The 14,227-nt window shown below is 43.6% G+C and overlaps 1 protein-coding gene across 4 annotated transcripts in view; it reads right to left on the bottom strand.

The window, feature by feature from the left end:
* CREB3L3 (cAMP responsive element binding protein 3 like 3) overlaps positions 1-14,154 on the bottom strand; it is a 40,603-nt gene extending 26,449 nt beyond the window's left edge. For 2 of the 4 annotated variants that reach the window (XM_049708397.1, XM_033400761.2), the window contains exons 1-2: positions 14,017-14,154; positions 6,307-6,370 (exon numbers count right to left, since the gene is read on the bottom strand). The gene's annotated coding sequence lies outside the window, so the exon portion shown is untranslated. Of the gene's footprint in view, positions 1-6,306; positions 6,371-13,990 lie in introns of all 4 variants that reach the window. The other 2 variants (XM_049708396.1, XM_033400760.2) reach the window with 1 other exon arrangement.
* Between the last annotated feature and the right edge of the window lie 73 nt (positions 14,155-14,227).

The raw sequence follows: 14,227 nt of genomic DNA, 5'->3' as shown, positions 1-14,227 counted from the left end.
ACAATTCATCAATGAATATGGCCCAGTGCCAGGAAAGCTCTTTACATGGACACTGAAATTTGAATCCTCTATAGTTTGCACATGTGAAATATTATTCTCTTTTTGATTTTTTTTAAAGATATTTTTTGGATGTGGACCATTTTTAAAGTCTTCCTTGAATTTGTTACAATACTGCTTCTGTTTTTGTTTGGTTGGGTTTTTTTTGCGGTACGCGGGCCTCTCACTGTTGTGGCCTCTCCTGTTGCGGAGCACAGGCTCCGGACGCGCAGGCTCAGTGGCCATGGCTCACGGGCCCAGCCGCTCCACGGCACGTGGGATCCTCCCGGACTGGGGCACGAACCCGTAGCCCCTGCATCGGCAGGTGGACTCCCAACCACTGCACCAGCAGGGAAGCCCTGCTTCTGTTTTATGCTTTGGTTTTTTGGCCACGAGGCATGTGGGATCTTAGCTCCCTGACCAGGGATCGAACCCACACACCCTGCATTGGAAGGCGAAGTCTTAACCACTAGATCACCAGGGAAGTCCCTCTATTTTTGATTTTTTTCCCAACCAGTTAAAAAAAACAACAACAAAAAACACTCCTTAGCTCCTACAAAAATAAGCTGGATTTGGCTGACAAGTCATGGCCTGTCCACTCTTGGTCTGAACAATTGCTGTGGTTTAACCACTGGAAGTTTTGAATTAGCACATTTTATTATTTATCCTTTAATAAACATTGTATTTTACACAGAAGTGAATTTGGAGAACTTCATGCAATGCATTTGGCTCCAGACACACACAGACTCAGCTATACACATTCATTTGAAGAGTTAGTTCTTAACGATTCTAATTCTTTTGAGTTCTCTTTGGAAACAGTTCATATTTCCAACCCTTGTGGTATTACACGATCTTGTGTTTAAACAGTAGATTTGAAATAAACAGTGATGGGCCAGTGATTTTAAATGCAAAGAAACAGAGTTTGAGCTACTTCACTTTTTTTTTTTCCCTATCTGACCACTTGGACCTTCTATTTCTGTTTAAAAGTTTAGACAGTGCACCAATTGCAAATTATAATATTTTTGTTTGGCAAGCTCAAATTTTAATTCATTTTTACTGGATTTGAGCCGTACCTTTAAAATGGAAATATCAATAATTTCCTCCTTTAAATTATTATTCTTGTTTGATGATTTAAACTTATTAAACTATAAAGCTATTATTCATTGCTGCAACAGATCAGTAGAGATATGTACCTACATGTAAAGAGAAGTTTTTCTTTAAAAAAAAATTCATTAATGGAATTAAAATGTATCCATTCATCACCTTTTTCCCTTTATTGGACTGGGATATTTATTTATTTATTTAATTTTTTTTTTTTTTTTTTTTTTTTTTTTTGCGGTACGCGGGCCGCTCACTGTTGTGGCCTCTCCCGTTACGGAGCACAGGCTACGGACACGCAGGCTCAGCGGCCATGGCTCACGGGCCCAGCCACTCCATGGCATGTGGGATCTTCCCGGACCGGGGCATGAACCCGTGTCCCCTGCATCGGCAGGCGGACTCTCAACCACTGCGCCACCATGGAAGCCCTATTTATTTAATTTTTTAACATCTTTATTGGAGTATAATTGGTTTACAATGGTGTGTTAGTCTCTGCTGTATAACAAAGTGAAGTAGCTATACATATACATATATCACCGCATCTCCTCCCTCTTGCATCTCCCTCCCACCCTCCCTATCCCACCCCTCTAGGTGGTCACAAAGCATCAAGCTGATCTCCCTGTGCTATGTGGCTGCTTCCCACTAGCTACCTATTTAACATTTAGTAGTGTGTATATCGGACTGGGATATTTATTTTACGTATGTTACTGGTGTGATTATATAGCTGGTGTTCAATGAAAGAAAAAATTTCACTCCATATTTCTCTTATGGCTATTACAATTATTGGTTGCTTTGCATAATTATTACTGACACTTTCTGGCTTATAGAGGAGTGAGTGTTAAAACAAGATTTCCTTCAGCTTTTAAGTGTGCTATATAAGCCACTGCATTGAGGCACTTAATACCTGGTTCCTAGTGTCAGACAAATATTTATTATCATCCCTAGTCCACTGACAAACTATACCCCCATAGTCTGTCTTTGTAAAGACTGAGAGCAAAGAGCAGCTTTTGCATTTTCAAATAATTTTAAAATACAGAATAATTATTTCGCTTTAAAAATATAGGAAGAAGGGCTTCCCTGGTGGCGCAGTGGTTGAGAGTCTGCCTGCTAATGCAGGGGACACGGGTTCGAGTCCTGGTCTGGGAGGACCCCACGTGCTGCGGAGCAACTAGGCCCGTGAGCCACAACTACTGAGCCTGTGCGTCTGGAGCCTGTGCTCTGCAACAAGAGAGGCTGCGATAGTGAGAGGCCCACGCACTGCGATGAACAGTGGCCCCCGCTTGCCACAACTAGAGAAAGCCCTCACACAGAAATGAAGGCCCAACACAGCCAAAAATAAATAAATAAATAAATAAACTCTTACCCCCAACATCTTCTTAAAAAAAAAACAACCAAACATTAAAAATATAGGAAAAAATTATTTCGCGACACAGGAAAATTACATGAAATTCAAATTTCAGCCTCAAAAAATAAAATTCCGTGGCGCACAGCACGCCCATTTATGGACTGTATGGTCTGTGGCTGTTTGGGGACAAGAAGAGCAGAGTTGACTAACTGTGATGGGCTGTGTTTAAGCTATTTGCTACGTGGCCCTTCAAAATTTTTTTTGCAGACTCCTGCTCTAATTTTTCAACCCCTCTCCTCCAAACCCCCAACTCTGGAATTCCATGTTCAGAGACTTAGGCCCCCAGGTCCTCTTCTATAGACAGCTGCCCAGCGTCACCCAGTGGACCCCTCCCCTTCCCACCCAGGCCTGGCCTGAGGCTGGGGGAGACCGGTCAACTTCTCAGTCCCTGGCGCCCTCTAGTGGACCCCGCGAGCAACTGCCTTCTCAACCTCCTTCCCTGGCGGCCCCACCCACGCCCTCCCTCCCCGCCAAACCCAGGTCTCCTGGGAAGTGGGGAGGAGTGGGAGGTTATTTTTGTGCCCCCTCCTTGTCCTGATTCCTCCCCCTGCCCCCTGCCAAGGTCTCCAGGACTCCCCTATCCTGGGGCCATGATCCTACTCTCCCACCATGCTTTACACACTAGGACTCTCAATGAATTAAATCCCATTCAGTCGTTGTCAAAGATGTTGACAAATTTGAACAGCTTTGTTACTTTCCAAAGCCCCTTGGTGTGTATACACACCACCTCTTAATTTGTGCTTTTTATCTGTACGTACGCCTTGCATTTGTGTAGCATGCCATTCTTTGCCCCTCCAAAGTGTTGTTTAAAAATATTTATTTATTTATTGGGCTAAACCGGGTCTTAGTCGGGGCATGCAGGATCTTGGTTGTGGCGTGCGGGATATTTACTTTCAGCATGAGGGATCTTTAGTTGCGGCATGAGGGATCTAGTTCCCTGACCAGGAATCGAACCCTCGCCCCCCTGCATTGGAAGCGCAGAATCTTAACCGCTGGACCACCAGGGAAGTCCCTCTCCTGAAGTATTTTGATCCACATAATTTCATCCAACATCTGCAGGAACTGGCTGGTATTTCACACTGAAGACATAGAAGGACAGAGGAGATAGGTAATATATATGCTCAGGCTAAGAGATGATGTTGGGTCCAAGGCCCGAAAAGACTCAGGTACAGTGGTGAGCTGGAGCTGGCTTCCTCTGGCTGGTGAGATTCAATGACATCACGCAGGTAGATTGAAATTGGCCAAGGTTGGGGTATTTACACCTCAGGAATCAGCAGATGCTACAAATTAGGGATTTTCTGTGTGGATCACGAGACGGAAGGTGTAACCATTGCGCTTTGGGATGTGAGCAGAGCATCAGCAGCATGGCAGTCAGAAAGGAAGATAGTCCTCCTGGGAGAGGGCATCCATGCCAGCTGTGCCAGGGACTTTTGGGAAGACAAATCACTCATTTTCAGAGCCTTCCTTCCTTCATCACTCATTTATTCATTCATTTTCCCCATCAAATATTTATCAAATATTTGCCTGATGTCGTAAGACGTTACCCATTCCTTCTCAAATATTAGAATAATGCTTGGACCTTTTCCCCCCCCAAAAGCTGTGATTATTTATAAAGTCCAGTACCACCTCTCCAAGATATCAGATGTGAGTTATTAGATTCAAAATGAACTAGCTTAGGGACTTCCCTGGCGGTCCAATGGTTAAGACTCCGTGTTTCCACTGCAGGGGGTCCGGGTTCGATCCCTCCTCCGGGAACTAAGATCCAACATGCCAGTGGGGCATGGCCAAAAACAAAACAAACAAACAAACAAAAACTAGCTTAATCCCTACTGCAAATGCAGCAAGTGCTTCTGCTATGCCTGTCATTTCTAGAAGTCTGACCTTGTTTTCAGGGTTAACTGCTTAAGGTTGGCAAATGGCCTGTATATCCAACTGCCTTTTGCCATCTCCATGCGGGCGTCTCACAAGCCTCCCAAATTCAATGTGGCTGACTGAGCACCTGCCATTCCCCCAAATGTGCTCCTCCTGCTGCCCTTCCTGTCTCACTAAACAGAAGCTCCAGCCTTCCAGTGCTCAAGGTCAAAACGTTGGGTTGTCCTTGAGTTTTCTCTTTCCCTCACACCCCACATCCATCCATCAGCAGTCTTATCCACTCTGCCTCACTCTGCTCCAGGCACCCAGGCCTCCTGGCTGTCCCTCCAACACGCCAGGTGCGGTCCTGCCCCAGGAACTTTGCACTGGCTGTGTCATCTGCCTCAGAACCCTTCTTCCAGATCTCGATGGAGCACACTTCCAACTTTTTCTGCTTTTGCCAAATGTCACCTTCTCAATGAGACCGTCCCTGACATCCTATTTATTTATTTGGTTGTGCCGGGTCTTAGTTGAGGCTCACGGGCTCCTTAGTCGCGGCATGCATGTGGGACGTAGTTCCCTGACCAGGGATGAAACCCAGGCCCCCTGCATTGGGAGCGTGGATTCTTAACCACTGCACCCCCAGGGAAGTCCCTGACATCCTATTTAAAACTGTGACTTTTTTTTTTTTTTTGGCGGTACGCGGGGCTTTCACCGCCGCGGCCCCTCCCGTTGTGGAGCACAGGCTCCAGACGCGCAGGCCCAGCGGCCATGGCCCACGGGCCCAGCCACTCCGAGGCATGTGGGATCCTCCCAGACCAGGGCATGAACCGGTGTCCCCTGCATCGGCAGGCGGACTCTCAACCACTGCGCCACCAGGGAAGCCCTAAAACTGTGACTTTTGCCCTATTCCCAGCTTCTGTGTTTCCTCTTCTCTTGCATTCGCTAGTTTTCTTCCGCGGCACTTGCTGAAATGGGACATACTGTTTTTTATTTGTTTGTGGCCTATTTCTCCCTATCAGACTGTGAGCTCCATGAGAGCTTGGAACAGAGTAGGGGTTCAATAAAAATTTGAACTGCTGTAGCTGTTGAATGAATGAATGATTTGCCTTAACTTAGTTATGAGGAACATGCCACGTCTTATACCCCAAATGCCTCGAAGTGTAACCAATGTCCTGATGCCCTAGATCAGGGGTTGGCAAGCCACAGCCCATGGGCCAAAGCCAGCTCACCACCTGCTGTTGTATTGTCTTCAAGAATGCATTTTACACTCTTTAACCGGTTGAGAAAAAGTTTTAAGAATATTTTCTGTTACTGAAAATGATATGAAATGCCAATGTCAGTGTCGCCTGGCCACACCCATTTGTCTATATTTTTGCGACAGAGACTGGCCCTCAGAACCGAAAATATTTATTATCTGGTCCTTTACAGAAAAAGTTTGCAGAGCCCTGCTCTCGTGTCAAAGGAGGAAATGGTGTTGCCAAAGGGGAAACTGAGACCCAGAGGGGTGAGATGAGTTTTCCAAGGCCCCACGTTTCTGAGGGACTCCTCCTTTGCTGAATTATCTGAACAATGTTTCTGATGCTTTACAGGAAACAGAAGTCAGACTGCCGGGGACTTCCCTGGTGGTCCAGCGGGTAAGACTCCGCGCTCCCAGTGCAGGGGTCCCAGGTTTGATCCCTGGTCGGGGAACTATATCCCGCATGTATGCCGCAACTAACAGTCTGCATGCCACAACTAAAGGGCCCTGCATTCTGCAACGAAGATTCGGCATGCTGCAACTAAGATCCGGCGCAGCCTAAATAAATAAACAAATATTAAAAAAAGGAAGAAAAAAAAAGAAAGAAGGAAGGAAGAAAGAAATCAGACTGATGAAGAAACACCTTCATAAACTGAAGGTCACCTGAGGTACTGACCTTGAGAGAGAAACCTGCACCCAACCATCTGATCTTGCCAAGCCCCAGAGATTTTTAATTGCCCCTGTAAAAAAAGAAAAAAAAAAAAAAAAGAAAGAAAAAATAAAGTCATCGCTCACTCTATAAACCTTGAGTTTGGGACTTTGATCGAAGTGATTACGACATCCCATCAAAACTCCATTTGACTTCATCCCTTCCGCAGACATTTATGGGCACAGTCAGAAGCTGAGGGCAAACTGGAGGCAGAAAAGCAAGTTTCCAGGGGCTGGGGAGCGATGGCTAATGGGAATGGGGTTTCTTTTGGGGGCGATGGAATGTTCTGGAACTAGATAGCAGTGAGGGTTGCACAACACAGTGAATATACTAAAAACCACTGATCCGTGCACTATATTTTTTAATAATTTTTTGGCCTTGCCACGCAGCATGCAGGATCTTAGTTCCCCAGCCAGGGATCGAACCCGTGTCCCCTGCAGTGGAAGCACGGAGTCTTTACCACTGGACCGCCAGGGAAGTCCCCATACACTTTAGAAGGGTGGATTTTGCATTACATACATGATGCCTCGATTAAAAAAATAATAATAAATTTTAAAAGACAATGCTTATCTGTTTCTTACTAAATAACAGTGCTATGAAATAAATAAATAAAGGGAAGGCAAAAAGTAAATTTCACCTATTAACCACCCCTGCCCCAAGTCAAACTCCTTTTCCACATTCCTCCTAATTCTTGTTCATCTGCATGGACCCTTTTTGCACAGCTGTAAAATAGATATCATCTTGCCCATCCATTGTTCAGGACATGATACAACATCATTAAAAAAGAAAAACAACTCTAGGGGTGGGAATGGGAGGGCCTAGAAATGGGTGAAAGGTGTCAAAAGGTACAAACTTCCAGTTATAAAATGAGTCCTGAGGATACAATGGTACAGCATGGTGACTATAGGTAATCGTACCATGTTGTATATTTGAAGGTTGCAAAGAGAGGAGGTCTTAAAATTTCTCATCACAAGAAAAAAAAAAGGTGTTTGTTAACTATGTGTGGTGACGGATGTTAACTAGTCTTGTTGTGGTGATTGTTTCTCAATATATACATAAGCCAAATCATTAGGCTGTACACCTGAAACTAATATAATGTTATATGTCAATTATATCTCAAGAAAAAATAATCAAATAATAAAAGGAGGTAAAAAGGAAGGAAGGAGGGAAGGAAGGGGAAGAAAGAAAGAAAGGAAGGAAGAAAAAGAGAGAAAGAAAAGAAAGAAAGGAAGGAAGGAAGAAAGAGAAAGAAAGGAAGAAAAGAAGGAAGAAAGAAAGAAAGAAAGAAAGAAAGAGAAAGAAAGAAAGAAAGAAAGAAAGAGAGAGATAGGAATTCCTTGGCAGTCCAGTGGTTAGGACTCTGCACTTTCACTGCCCAGGTCTGAGGTTCCATCCCTGGCTGGGGAACAACGATCCCTCAAGACACGGGTGGTGTGGCCACCAACAAAATGAAAAGAAAAACAAACAAAACAAACAAGCAAAAAACACACAAAAATCCCTCTAGGGATGGCATCACAGAGATGGGCCTCTGTGCTTTTGTCCACTTATTTGCTACTTCCTGAGTTTTTGTTCAACCCCATATCCCTTTCTCTCTCTGAATAGCTAAGTATCTGGATCGAAGCTGATGCAGGGAATGATCACAGACGTTTCTGTTGAATGAAGTAATTAGTGAATATCCATATCCCCTGGGGTAGGTCTTTCTGCCTGGCAGGGAGTAGACACTCAATAAATGTTAGTTGAATGAATGCACACCGTTTTGGTGGGGGAATGTTTCAGCTCCCCAATGTATAAAAGTAGTGGTGTGTTGGTCTGTGTTTAACAACCGGCTCTCTTGAAAGGGAATTTAGATATCTCTGTATATCTAATATATATTATACATGTATAACTACATGCATTGCAGACATCTCTATATGTTGAATATACATTACATGTGTATAATATACATGCATTGCAGACATCTCTATATGTCGAATATACATGTGTATAATATACATGCACTGCAGACATCTCTATATGTCGAATATACATTACACGTATATAATATACATGCATTATATAATATATATATTTATTATTATTATTATTTATTTTATATTTTTTGGCTGCCTTGGGTCTTCGTTGATGCACGTGAGCTTTCTCTAGTTGCGGCGAGTGGGGGCTACTCTTTGTTATGATGCATGGGCTTCTCATTGTGGTGGCTTCTCTTGTTGCAGAGCACGGGATCTAGGCTCATGGGCTTCAATAGTTGTGGCACGTGGGCTCAGTAGTTGTGGCTCCCGGGCTCTAGAGAGCAGGTTCAGTAGTTATGGCGCATGGGCTTAGTTGCTCTGCGGCATGTGGGATCTTCCCTGACCAGGGCTCGAACCCATGTCCCCTGCATCGGCAGGCGGACTCTCAACCACTGTGCCACCAGGGAAGCCCCCTAGTATATACTTTTAAATGTTAACAATATAAAGGAGGTGTAGGACACAATTTACAAATAATAATCACATATACAATACTGTATTATAAATTCTACATAGCCACTTGAATCTCAGAATAGGTTTTGGTTGATTTTTGCCAAACTCTTGTATCCATAGCCAACCTCTGGTGGCAAATAATGGAACAAGTGTAGTTCTGACATGAACGTTGGCAATATTTTTCATTCATGTTAATAAGTAACATGAAAGTGAAGATGTATGTTGGAATTTCACTTGTTCATCAATAATGTGAATGTCTTCTTTGGTGAATCATGTAACGGTTTTTGAATACTGGAAAATATCTTTCCATTTCTGTGTGTGTGTTCTAGTCACAACCTAACAATAGTAGACACACACATTTTGACATTTAATCTGCATTATTAACTTTTCTCCACCACTTTTTTTTTTTTTTTTTTTGTGGTACGCGGGCCTCTCACTGCTGTGGCCTCTCCCGTTGCGGAGCACAGGCTCTGGACGCACAGGCTCAGCGGCCATGGCTCACGGGCTCAGCCGCTCCACGGCATGTCTCCACCACTTTTTAAAGCCTAAACCAGGAGTTGGCATGCTATGATCCTCTGCCTGTTTATGTAAATAAAGTTTTATTGGCACCTGGCCATGCCCATTTGGTTAGTGTGGTCTGTGGCTGCTCTCTCCGTATAGACATGCAATAGAGATGTAGGGCCCACAAAGCAGAAAATATTGACCGATCCTTTACCAAAATATTTTCTGACTCATTCTATGCAATCAAAAACACAATAAATCAAGCCCTCATTTGTATCATTTGCCAATTTCCAGGGTGTAAATACTCCCACTAGGGACCATTTCAATCTGCCAATGTGATGTCAATGACACAAAGTTAAAAAAGTACAGAAGGTACCTCCCCATCATATTTCCACCAAACAGATACAATAACAAAAACAATGAAAATAGGTGAAAATCAAAGCAAATTAAAAAGCACACATAATAGCAAAATATAATTAGGATGTGATATTTTGAGTATAAATACTTTTTACTTTTAAAAAAATTTGAGGTGATGGGGACTTCCCTGGTGGCGCAGTAGTTAAGAATCCGCCTGCCATTTCAGGGGACACTGGTTTGAGCCCTAGTCCGGGAAGATCCCACATGCTGCGGAGCAACTAAGCCCATGCACCTCAACTACTGAGCCTGCGCTCTAGAGCCCATGAGCCACAACTCCTGAGCCCATATGCCACAGCTACTGAAGCCTGTGTGCCTGGAGCCCGTGCTCTGCAACAAGAGAAGCCACCACAATGAGAAGCCTGCGCACAGCAACGAAGAGTAGCCCCCGCTCACCACAACTAGAGAAAGCCTGCACACAGCAACAAAGACCCAATGCAGCCAAAATTAAATAAAATCTAAAAAAAAAAAAAAAATGGTGTCGTCAAAAGTCTTCTGTAACTTTCTAAGACTTTTTTATGTTGTTGTTGTCATTTGTGAGTTTACTGCTGCCTAATATTTCTTTGGGGACTATACTGGAACATATTTTTCCATCAATGGATATTCGTGTTGTTTCCAGATTTTTGCCAAAGAGAACATTAGCGTACGTGTCTCCTGGTTATAGAAGGGCATATGCCTAGGGGTAGAATTGCTGGGTTGTAGGTAGTCTAGATAGAGCTCAACTGCAGTATGCAAAGGGGTCAGGTCAGCCGTTCTTCCAGTTAATCCATTGCCCAGGTGAGAGAGATAAAGTTCAGGGTGCATTCCGAGAGAGGCCGAGTGTACACATGTGATATTAATGCTAAATTGTTCCTGAGTAAGATAAACACCACTTTGAATTGAATCTATCAACAAAGCCATTAGAAACTAATTTCCATGGGGAGGGGGAGATTTCAGAGAGATCCAAGTCTCTGGGACCAGGGAACAGATGTATCAAGAAAGATGTGATTGGAACCAATGATAAGCAGAGAGATAGGTAACAGGGTGAGGTTACAGAGAAAAATGTACTCCGTGGTCAAGATAGAGAAGGGGCTGGAGGGCAAGTCTGCTGTAATCTCAACAATAAAAGCTTATGTTCTATAACAAGGGCCGAGCATCAGGTGATTAGCAGGAAGTTGCCTCCCAAGGACAGGAGCACCCATTTCATTAATTCAAGTAGCATATATTCGGAGGCTTCCACTATCCAAGGAGGTGGACTGGAAGAGAAAGAGACAAATCCAACAGCTTCCTTGTCTTCAAAATGTTCATAACTAGACGGGAAGATAGAATAAGAGAGCAGGGAGGGGAATCAGAATGCAGCGAGAGCCATACGCCAGAAACAAGCAGGGTGTATTGGGAATTCCAAGGAATAGGGAACTGGAAGGAACAGGGAGAATCAGATTTAATGTATGCTGAGCCCCCAACTAGGAATCGAGGAGAAAATTCTGCTCATTAGAAAAGATTTGATCCCTTGATCCTCCTCAAGAACTAATTTAACTCAGCCATAAAAAAAAAAAAGAATGAAATAATGCCATTTACAGCAACATGGATGGACCTAGAGATTATTATTATACTAAGTCAGACAAAGACAAATATCATATGTCACATATATGTGAAATCTAAAAATAATGATACAAATGAACCTCTTTACAAGACAGAAACAGGCTCACAGACATAGAAAACAAACTTATGGTTACCAAAGGGGAAAGGGAGGAGATAAATTAGGAATTTGTGATTGACAGATACACACCACTATACATAAAATAAACAACAAGGACCTATAGTATAGTACAGGGAACTATATTCAGTATCATTTAATAACCTACAATGGAAAAGAATCTGAAAAATATATAATATATACATAACTGAATCACTTTGTTGTACACCTGAAACATTGTAAATTGACTATATTTCAATTAAAAAAAAAAGAACTGATTGGTCTACATGAAGGGCAGTCCCCCAGATACACACGATGGAATATCATACATACAGCAAGGAAAAAACCAAATTACTGTTACATGCAATCACATGGATGAATGGCCAAAATATTTTGCTGAGCAAAAGAAGTTGGGCACAAGAATACATACTGTACAATTCCATTTCCACGAAGCTCTAGAACATGCAAAACTAATCTCTGGGGATAGAAGTCAGAATCTAGGGTGCCTGTAGGGGAGAAGGGGGCTGCAGCCAGCTTGTCTTGGCTCATAGGTGCCTATTGTTACTATCCTTTCCAACTTCATGGTAGATGGAAATAAGTCTCGGTGGGAATATATACACCACAGAAAAGGACAAGCACTACAAATTATAAACAAGCCTCTCTCTCTCTCTCTCTCTCTTAATCTCTCTCTCTCTAAATCTCTCGTTTCACAAGCCCATCGTTAAACATTTACCAGCACACCACTGCTGCTTGGGGCAAGGGGGATTAACTGAATAGGACACCGAGAAAACTTTCTGGAGTGATGGAAATGTTCTGCATCTTGTTTCCGGGAATGGTTTCATGGGTGTATACAGTTATAAAAGCTTAAGGAATTGAACATTCAAGAACTGTGCGTTTATTACATGTGAGTTACAGCTCAATAAAAAAGACTATATGTATATATAGCCTAAAATAAAATAAAATCATAGAGAAATCATTTTGCAGAACAGAAAGACATTGGAAACGCCCAGATCTGGGAAAGGTCATGGCATTATTTGAGGCTAGATGAGCATTCTTCTGAATTTTGGATGAGCGACTGGGAGCAGTGAGAGGCAAAACAAACACAGCTCAGATTGTAAAAGTGGAGGGGCAGGCAGTGTCTGGGAGCAGTTTTCATCAGGGGAGAGCTATGGTTACAACTTTGCATTTTTAGACCATTGTCACATTTTGCAATTATGTATATTTAGATTATGTAGCTATTTTTTTAAACATTGTATCTCTCAGTGCCCAGCGCGGGTCTAGCACCTAAAAGGCTTGCAAATTAACTGTTAAAAGAATGACTGCAGGGAGGCTGGACAGGAAGTGGGCAGGGCTGAGCCAGGGGGACCAGGGGACCTGGGCTGAACCTAGAAGAGGTGGACTGAACCTTCCTCTCTCTGTTTTTTCCCACGTGAAGATGCACCCTACCATGAAATGCACACAGGTGCTCATAGATGTGAGCCAAAAAAAGCAATGTGGTGAGTTTTTCATGAAGCCAACTTTTTCCCATTTAAATGGCTGTGCCTTTATTCAGTGCCATATACTGCCTCCTTTTTTTTTTTTTTAATTGGTGTTAAAAATGACCTTTCTCATAAAATGGTGTAGCCGCTGTGGAAAACAGTATGATCCCTCAAAATAATTAAACATAGAAACACCATATAATCCAGCAATTCCGCTTCTAAGTAGATATCCAAAAAAATTGCAAGCAGGAATATGAACAGATATTGGTACACCCATATTCATAGCAGCACTATTCATCACAGCCAAAAGGTGGAAACACCCAAATGTCCATCAGTGGGTAAACGGATAAACAAAACATGGTCCAACCATACAGAGGAATATTATTCAGCCTTAAAAAGGAACGAAATTCTGACACACGCCACAACATGGATGAACCTTGAGGACACTATGTTGAGTGAAATAAGACAGTCACAAAAGGACAAATATTGTATGATTCCACTTTATATGAGGTCCCTAGAGGAGTTGAATTCATAGAGGCAGAAAGTAGTGGTAGTCTGGGGGAGTGGAATGGGGAGTCAGTGTTTCATGGGGACAGAGTTTCAGTTTGGGAGGATGAGAAAGTTCTGGAGATGGATAGTGGGGATGGTTGCCAAACCGTGTGAATGTACTTAATGCCACTGAGCTGTGCACTTACAAATGGTAAAATGGTAAATTTTATGTTACATATACTTACAACAACAACAAGTTTTTAAATGACCTCTCTTTCGTGAAAGAATGATGGTAATTGATATTATGTATGTGTGTGTGTGTGTGTGTGTGTGTGTGTGTGTGTCCATAATTGGCAAAAAGCCTTTGACTCTGAGGTCAACTTAAGTCTCCCACTTTTTTTTTTTTTTTTTTTTTTTTGCGGTACGCGGGCCTCTCACTGTTGCGGCCTCTCCCGTAGCGGAGCACAGGCTCCAGACGCGCAGGCTCAGTGGCCATGGCTCACAGGCCCAGCCGCTCCGCGGCATGAGGCATCTTCCCGGACCGGGGCACGAACCCGTGTACACTGCATCGACAGGAGGACTCCCAACCACTGCGCCACCAGAGGAGCCCCTCCCACAACTTTTGAGGATTTTACCGGGTGATGTATTCCCAGTCCGGCACCTGCAAGGCTCTAAGGGTCTGACGTCTCCCTCACGCACACCTGCCCACCGCGTCCTCGCTCTCGCCCTGCCTCTCCCGAACGCCCTCCTGGCGCCCCAGGCACATGCGCACACGCTCGGTGGGAGACGAGCGAGTGCGCATGCTCCATGCATCGCCTAGAGTCGGTATCCTCCCCTTTTCCCTTCGAGGAGGCGACCTCAGGCTGGTGCGC

The sequence above is a fragment of the Orcinus orca genome, chromosome 3 (assembly GCF_937001465.1).
Source record: "Orcinus orca chromosome 3, mOrcOrc1.1, whole genome shotgun sequence".
NCBI lineage: Eukaryota > Metazoa > Chordata > Mammalia > Artiodactyla > Delphinidae > Orcinus > Orcinus orca.
This window is presented reverse-complemented; position numbering and strand designations above follow the sequence as displayed.